Raw genomic sequence first — 7435 nt, 5'->3', positions numbered from 1 at the left:
CACTGTGAGTGTTGTAGTCCTAATGTCACTGTGAGTGTTGTAGTCCTAATGTCACTGTGAGTGTTGTAGTCCTAATGTCACTGTGAGTGTTGTAGTCCTAATGTCACTGTGAGTGTTGTAGTCCTAATGTCACTGTGAGTCCTGTATTTCTACTATCACTGTTGTATTCCTACTGTCATACAGATGCAGACTTTACTTTTTCAGTCTGAGATTTCTGTCCATTTCGACCACAAAACACTACATAGTGTACCATGCAATACGGCTGTCTGTTGCTATGATACTTCTCTCTCTCTCTCTGAAACAGTGAGCGAGCAGAGCACCAGTCTTGCCCGTGTCATTGTTCAGTGTCCCACATCATCTGGCTGTGACACTGGCACTGTGGGACATGGCAGCTCCCTTAGAAATACTCACGACTCAAATCATCTACATGGCGTAACCTTACGCCCGCTTTGGTCCACACCTCTGCCAAGATTCATTTGTGTCGCCCCAGCAGGTCCGACCGGCTAACAATTCTCTGGCTAAGCATGAGGGAAATACATTTCAATGATTAAAGCTATCTGCTGCCTGCTCTCCATCCTGTCAACAGACTGGTAGCAGGGCTCCCTCGCTCTCGCCCACACCACCTCGCCCCCTCTCCCCCTCACCACCTCACCCCCTTGCCTCTTACCCTGTGCTCTTCCATCTTTTTCTTTCCAGTTGGAACATTTTTACCATGGTACGTTTGCTTTTATCCAATTTTCCATTGATTTGTACCTTGTCAGCTTGGGGATTTCAACTTGCAACCTTGCGGTTACTAGTCCAACACGCTAACCACTAGGCTAACACGCTAACCACTAGACTAACCACTAGGCTAACCAGTAGGCTACGCTGCCACCTTTTAAAAATATGCCAGTTATTGTCTGTGCAAATCCTTATTGTAAATATTTGTCAATATCCAGGGACTATAACAGGTCTTAAATTGGGCCAAAGAAGTAACGTTTGCATAGTGTGCTACAATCAACCCTGAAAAGCAGAGTGATTTTTACAATACACACCCTGCATAGGAGCAGCTGCTTTGGCAAAAGTAGAGGCTGATGTTCTTACTTTCCCGTCTTACTATAAAGTTCAGCCTACCTGATAACTGTATACCGGTATTGTCATTTTTACTGTAACTCTAGGCAACTTTCAACCCGTCAGCACAAACAGAAAGTTGACATTTCTCCTCTGTTGACAGTGTTTGTGACAGCTCCGTCTGTCTGGTGAGGTGCTTCTCGAAAGTGTCAAAGAGAGGGAGAGGGAGGGAGAGAGAGAGAGAGAGAGGGAGAGAGAGAGAGAGAGAGGGAGAGAGAGAGAGAGAGAGAGAGAGAGGGAGGGAGGGAGGGAGGGATCTCATCGGTGTGCAGAGCTTGTCTCATTGGCTGTGGGCTTGACCTTGGGCTCCTTGCCGTATCCTCCTGTGCTTGCGTCCCAGCCAGCTGTAAAATGAGATGGAGGGCGGCGCGCCCACAGTAAATCAGAAATAGCCAGGGCACGGTGCGCCCGTTGAGCTAGCCCAGTACTGGATGTGTTGAAGAGTCCCCCTCTGCAGTAAAAGGGCCCTGCGTCCCTCCCACCAGGGCCTGTTAGAGCTGACGGGAAGAAGGGGAGAGAGGAGAAGCCCTGCGTGGGAGAGACGGCCCACTTCCTAACCGTCTCAAATTAGCTTTTTCAGATCAGACCTGACATCACAAATGACCTACCCCCCTGCCTATCTCTCTCTCGCTCTATCTCTCTCTCCCTCTCTCTGTCATCCATCTTCTCCATCCCCTCCTCGTCACTGAATATTTAGAGATCTTTTAAAATGACAAGCCTCTCTTCATGCATAGACAAACCTGATTCATGTAACAAAGGAGGACATTGATTGTCTCCCCAGATTTCTGCTGAAGATCTCCACTCCACTAGGGGGCAATGCCACTGAAATACTAGCTTATGTGCCACCAATTAACCAGGAAATAAATAAAAAGGGACCTTTCCCCCTGATTTTAACCACTGTAACAATTCAATTGAGTCTGTTGTGGTACATGATTGATTATAACAGTATGCTGGTCAGATAAGATCCTGTACACAGTAGAGTACAACATTTCAAGCTAATTCTTTACCTTCAACATAACCAGGAGTCATACATAACCTTATTTTCTTCTATTTAAATGCCGATTTCCATTCCAGGACTCACCTCCAATCCCTAATTAACAGTAAAAGCCATCAAATCAAACTTCTCCAGTCCCAATGGTCTACTGTCGTCAGGCAACTGGCACAGACAGGCTGCCTATGCCACTCACCCCTGGCAACTCATTCGCTAGAGTGCCACTGTGTGCCAGAGTGTGGCAGAGTTCAGTGGGTATGACAATTAAATGGCGCCACTGTCATGGAGGTTAGCTGAGTGCTGTAGAGATCTAACCCTCCATGGGCAAATCATCTGTGTGTGTGTGTGTGTGTGATAAGAGAGTGTTAGGTGTCAGCTCAGGAGAAGGGCTGTGGAACACAGAGAGCAGTAGAGTGGCACAGTGTTTGACACCAACCTACTAGACAGGGCTTAAATAGGGAATAGAGGGTAACACTGGGGGCGGAGGGTTGATGAAGGATGAACAAAGGTGATGTGGTGTTACAAAGAAAATGCAGACGTGATCTGCTTTGTTGCCTTATTTCATAGGTGTGTGTGTGTGTTATTGTGAGTGTGTGTGTGTGTGTGTGTGTGGTGTGTGTGTGTGTGTGTGTGTGTGTGTGTGTGTGTGTGTGTGTGTGTGTGTGTGTGTGTGTGTGTGTGTGTGTGTGTGTGTGTGTGCGTGCGTGCGTGCACTGTACCTTTAACATAGGGAATAATTCAACATTCAATAGAAGCCTGTTTAAAAAAAGTAAATATGCAAGTTCCCTAAGCAAATACATTAGGCTATGTCTCACTTAACAGCTGCACACACTGGAGGGATGGCATGAATGCCTACTAATCTAGCAACACGAGACTGATGCAACTCGTTGTTTGAGTAGCCCTTAGTTTTGAGACGTCCCTTTGCTCCCATTTTAATTACGCAACACACATCTCAATATGAGAAAGTCCGCTTTTCCATAGCAAGGGCATCCACGCTTGTCAGGGAGACCCAAGGCTCGTGTCCCTGTCCACTGTCCATGTTCCCGTTACTCAATTCTTCAATGTGAGTTGCACAATTCTGGCAACTTTCCCAGAATGCTATGGTTTTCCAGAAATCCTGCTTGGAAGATTACCAGAACCATAAAGGAATAAGCAGGAAATCCAGAATTCTTAGTTACTTGCCTTCTACTGCTGTATGACCGTTACCAAGGACTGGGTCTAGGCCTATGGGTCTAGGCCTATGCTTATCCCATAATATATCACAGAGGTATGTGTCCTCTCACCTTTTCCTCTGCCTCCTCCCCACTCCTCAGCCGGACAGACGGACCGAGCCTGAAAGGACTGGGAACAGCTGTGGCCCAATGGAAGAAAGGGTAGTAGACGAGCACTTGACCTTCCATTAGTTGTCTCCCATGCATAACTACTTGTTAATTACTTCTGCAAACAAAATGGCTTCCAGAGGTTCTTTGTTAAAGGTCATTTGCTACTGAATAATGAATGTCCTCAATGGGTTTCAGATATGCTCTTATAGGCCAAGGATATACCTCATTCTGATACAGACAGTGCCTTTGTGAATTTGAACACCTTTTAAGTATTACAAGTATTACGTGTTGTCTATTTGCAAGAGGTTTGAATGCGTCTTTCAAACCAAAAGCCTGTTTTGTTTTACAAGTATACACTATATATACAAAGTATGTGGACACTACTTCAAAATAGTGGATTCGGCTATTTCAGCCACACCCGTTGCTGACAGGTGTTTAAAATAGAGCACACAGCAATGCAATCTCCATAGACAAACATTGCCAGTAGAATGGTCTTACTGAAGACCTCAATGACTCTCAACATGGCACTGTCGTAGGATGCCACCTTTCCAACAAGTCAGTTCGTCAAATTTCTGCCCTGCTAGAGCTGCCCTGGTCAACTGTAAGTGCTGTTATTGTGAAGCGGAAACATCTAGGAGCAACAACTGTTCATCCGCGAAGTGGTAGGCCACACAAGCTCACAGAACGGGACCGCCAAGTGCTGAAGCGTGTAACGTGTAAAAATGTCTGTCCTCGGGTTGCAACACTCACTACAGAGTTCCAAACGGCCTCTGGAAGCAACGTCAGCACAATAACTGTTTGTCAGGAGCTTCATGAAATGGGTTTCCATGGCCAAGCAGCTACACACAAGCCTAAGATCACCATGTGCAATGCCAAACATCGGCTGGAGTGGTGTAAAGCTTGCTGCCATTGGAATGAAGCAGTGGAAAAACATTCTCTGGAGTGATGAATCACGCTTCACCATCTGGTAGTCTGACAGACAAATCTAGGTTTGGTGGATGCCAGGAGAACACTACCTGCCCTGGTGCATAGTGTCAACTGTAAAGTTTGATGGAGGAGGAATAATGGTCTGGGGCTGTTTTTCATGGTTCAGGCCCCTTAGTTCCAGTGAAGGGAAATCTTAACGCTACAATGTACAATGACATTCTAGACAATTCTGTGCTTGCAACATGGTGGCAGCAGTTTGGGGAAGGCCCATTCCTGTTTCAGCATGACAATGCCCCCGTGCACAAAGCGAGGTCCATACAGAAATGGTTTGTCGAGATCGGTGTGGAAGAACTTGACTGGCCTGCACAGAGCCCTGACCTCAACCCCATCGAACACCTTTAGGATGAATTGGAATGCTGACTGCGAGCCAGGCCTAATTACCTAACATCAGTGCCCGACCTCACTAATGTTTCATGTGGCTGAATGAAGACAAGTCCCCGCAGCAATGATCCAACATCTAGTGGAAAGCCTTCCCAGAAGTGTGGAGGCTGTTATAGCAGCAAAGGGGGAACCAATTCCATATTAATGCCATGATTTTGGAACAAAACATTAGACGAGCAGGTGTTCACATACTTTTGGCCATGTAGTGTATCTCTTGTCAAGTGTACATGATTAAGTAATGACCTCATGGCACGCACGCACACACACACACACACACACACAAACACACACACAGACACATACGCACATACACACACTCACACACACACACACACACACACACACACACACACACACACACACACACACACACACGTTGCACACAGCTGATCTCATTAGCTTGCCTCCCCTCACTCCTTATCTTCACCGTGTCCACATTAGTAGAATAATATATATACTTTTAAATGACATTTGTATCAAGCACGGTCCTCTCCAGACATGGTAATGATAAGGGATTTCTGTTCTTTTAAGACCTTGTTCAAAGAGAAGGAATCTGTAATAATGTAATTAACTTTTAAAGGCTTTCTGTACTGCTCTTTAGACATTCCTTCCTCTTTCATCGCTCATGACTGATTCCATTAGAGTATTACTCATGTTTTTTTGTTGTAGCTTCCTGAGCACCTTGAATGTCCTATGTAGATGTTTTTATCTCGATATCAAATCATTTCTGGGTAACAATTGTTACGTCTACTCCCGCTCCTCAGACGGTCGACGAGCAGAGATACCTTCTAGATCAACATCACGACCAGCTGGCATAACTCGGGACGGCTATGGTAGAGGCTCTTCGCAGTGTGCAACGTCTCGAACACACCCAGGAGGCATTGCCTTCAACTAGCGGAGGATACTCTACAACCAGTCGACCCAGCGAGCCAGCACACCATCCCATTCAGCAACCCGCTCAGGTCAGCGATGACCGTTTGTCCCTCCCGGATAAATATGACGGCACATCATCTAAATGGTGTGGCTTCCTACTTCAGTGCTCCCTCTACTTTATGCACCAGATGGGAGCTAACGGCATAACCCCACCATCTCATGGTCGAGGATGAGAATCACAGACTGGTCACCAGAATGCCGGAGGACCTACTTCCCCATCCCCTGTGGTTCCACATCGGTTGAGAGTCCTGTGGTTGCCCTTCAGCCCAACATCCCGGAGGTATACCAGGACCTGCGGGAGGTATTCTCCAAGACCCGCACCACCTGTCTTCGTCCTCATCGCCCCTGGGACTGTGCCATCGACCTGCTTGCAAACTTGACAGGAAAAAACATTGGCCTTTTGAAAAGGATACAAGATCAAGTAGCTGGGGCCTCCCGAGTGGCGCAGTGGTCTAAGGCACTGCATCGCAGTTGCTAGCTGTGCCTCTAGGGATCGAGTCAACTAGTCTAAAGGAAAGTTTTATTGCCTCTTTAATCAGCACAAAAGTTTTCAGCTTTGCTAACATAATTGCAAGGGCTTTCTAATGATCAATTAGCTTTTTAAAATCATAAACTTGGAATAGCTAACACAACGTGCCATTGGAACACAGGAGTGATGGTTGCTGATAATGGGCCTCTGTACGCCTATGTAGATATTCCATAAAAAAATCTGCAGTTTCCAGCTACAATAGTCATATACAACATTAACAATGTCTATACTGTATTTCTGATCAATTTGATGTTATTTTAATGCCCAAAAATGTTGATTTTCTTTAAAAAACAAGGATATTTCTAAGTGACCCCAAACTTTTAAACGGTAGTGTATGTGAACAGACATTTTCAGTGATGAAATATATAAGTCAAGGCACAGATCTTCTCTTACTGACTCTCAGCATTCCTGCGCATAGCGACGTCAAGAAACTATACCTGACTTCAGTGCTCTAGTCAATGCCCATCAGAGACTTCACTCCTCACTCTGATTGAGTAGTTTAAATGTAATGTTGAGCTCTCTCTCTTTCTTGTGTTTTTATCCATACCGTTAACAAGAGTTCTGTCCGTGGTGCTGAATGCACAGTGTACTTTTCCCTCTGTGTAGTGCATTGCATGTATAATGATGAAATTACCTACCAAAAGGAGAACATGGATGTAGTTTATCTCTGTGCATGTTCAAAAAGTAAAATAAGTAGCATATCTGGACCTGATTTACAGTAGATATATCTGTCAACACAGTCATACACATTATGCATAATCCTGTAATATGGTTCTGGCCCGCAATGGAAAAAATCTATTCTAATGTGGCCCTCCATGGAAAATAATTGCCCAGGCCTGTTCTAGAGAGTGCAGAAATGTTTGAGAGATAATATTAGGACTTCCCACCTCCAAATCTCTTGATAGGGCGCATAGCAAATTTGCCTAGTCCTATTTGAGCATTGTTTTCTGCTGAACTATCAAAACTCAATTATCAACGGCAGCACAAAAAATGACCTACTTCAAGTATCTCTTTGCTTTGCATTCTGACATGAAACTCCTGGCGTCTTCTCTCCAGACAGCTGACTGTTGGTGGGCCACTGCTCCAACCTCACTGGGGTGCCTCACCTTTCCAGAGCAAAAAACAGCAGGTGTATGCAATCCAAGCAGACGTTTCCTGGTTCTATGCTCTCACCTTTTTTCA

The sequence above is a fragment of the Salmo salar genome, chromosome 24 (assembly GCF_965601325.2).
Source record: "Salmo salar chromosome 24, fSalSal1, whole genome shotgun sequence".
NCBI lineage: Eukaryota > Metazoa > Chordata > Actinopteri > Salmoniformes > Salmonidae > Salmo > Salmo salar.
This window is presented reverse-complemented; position numbering follows the sequence as displayed.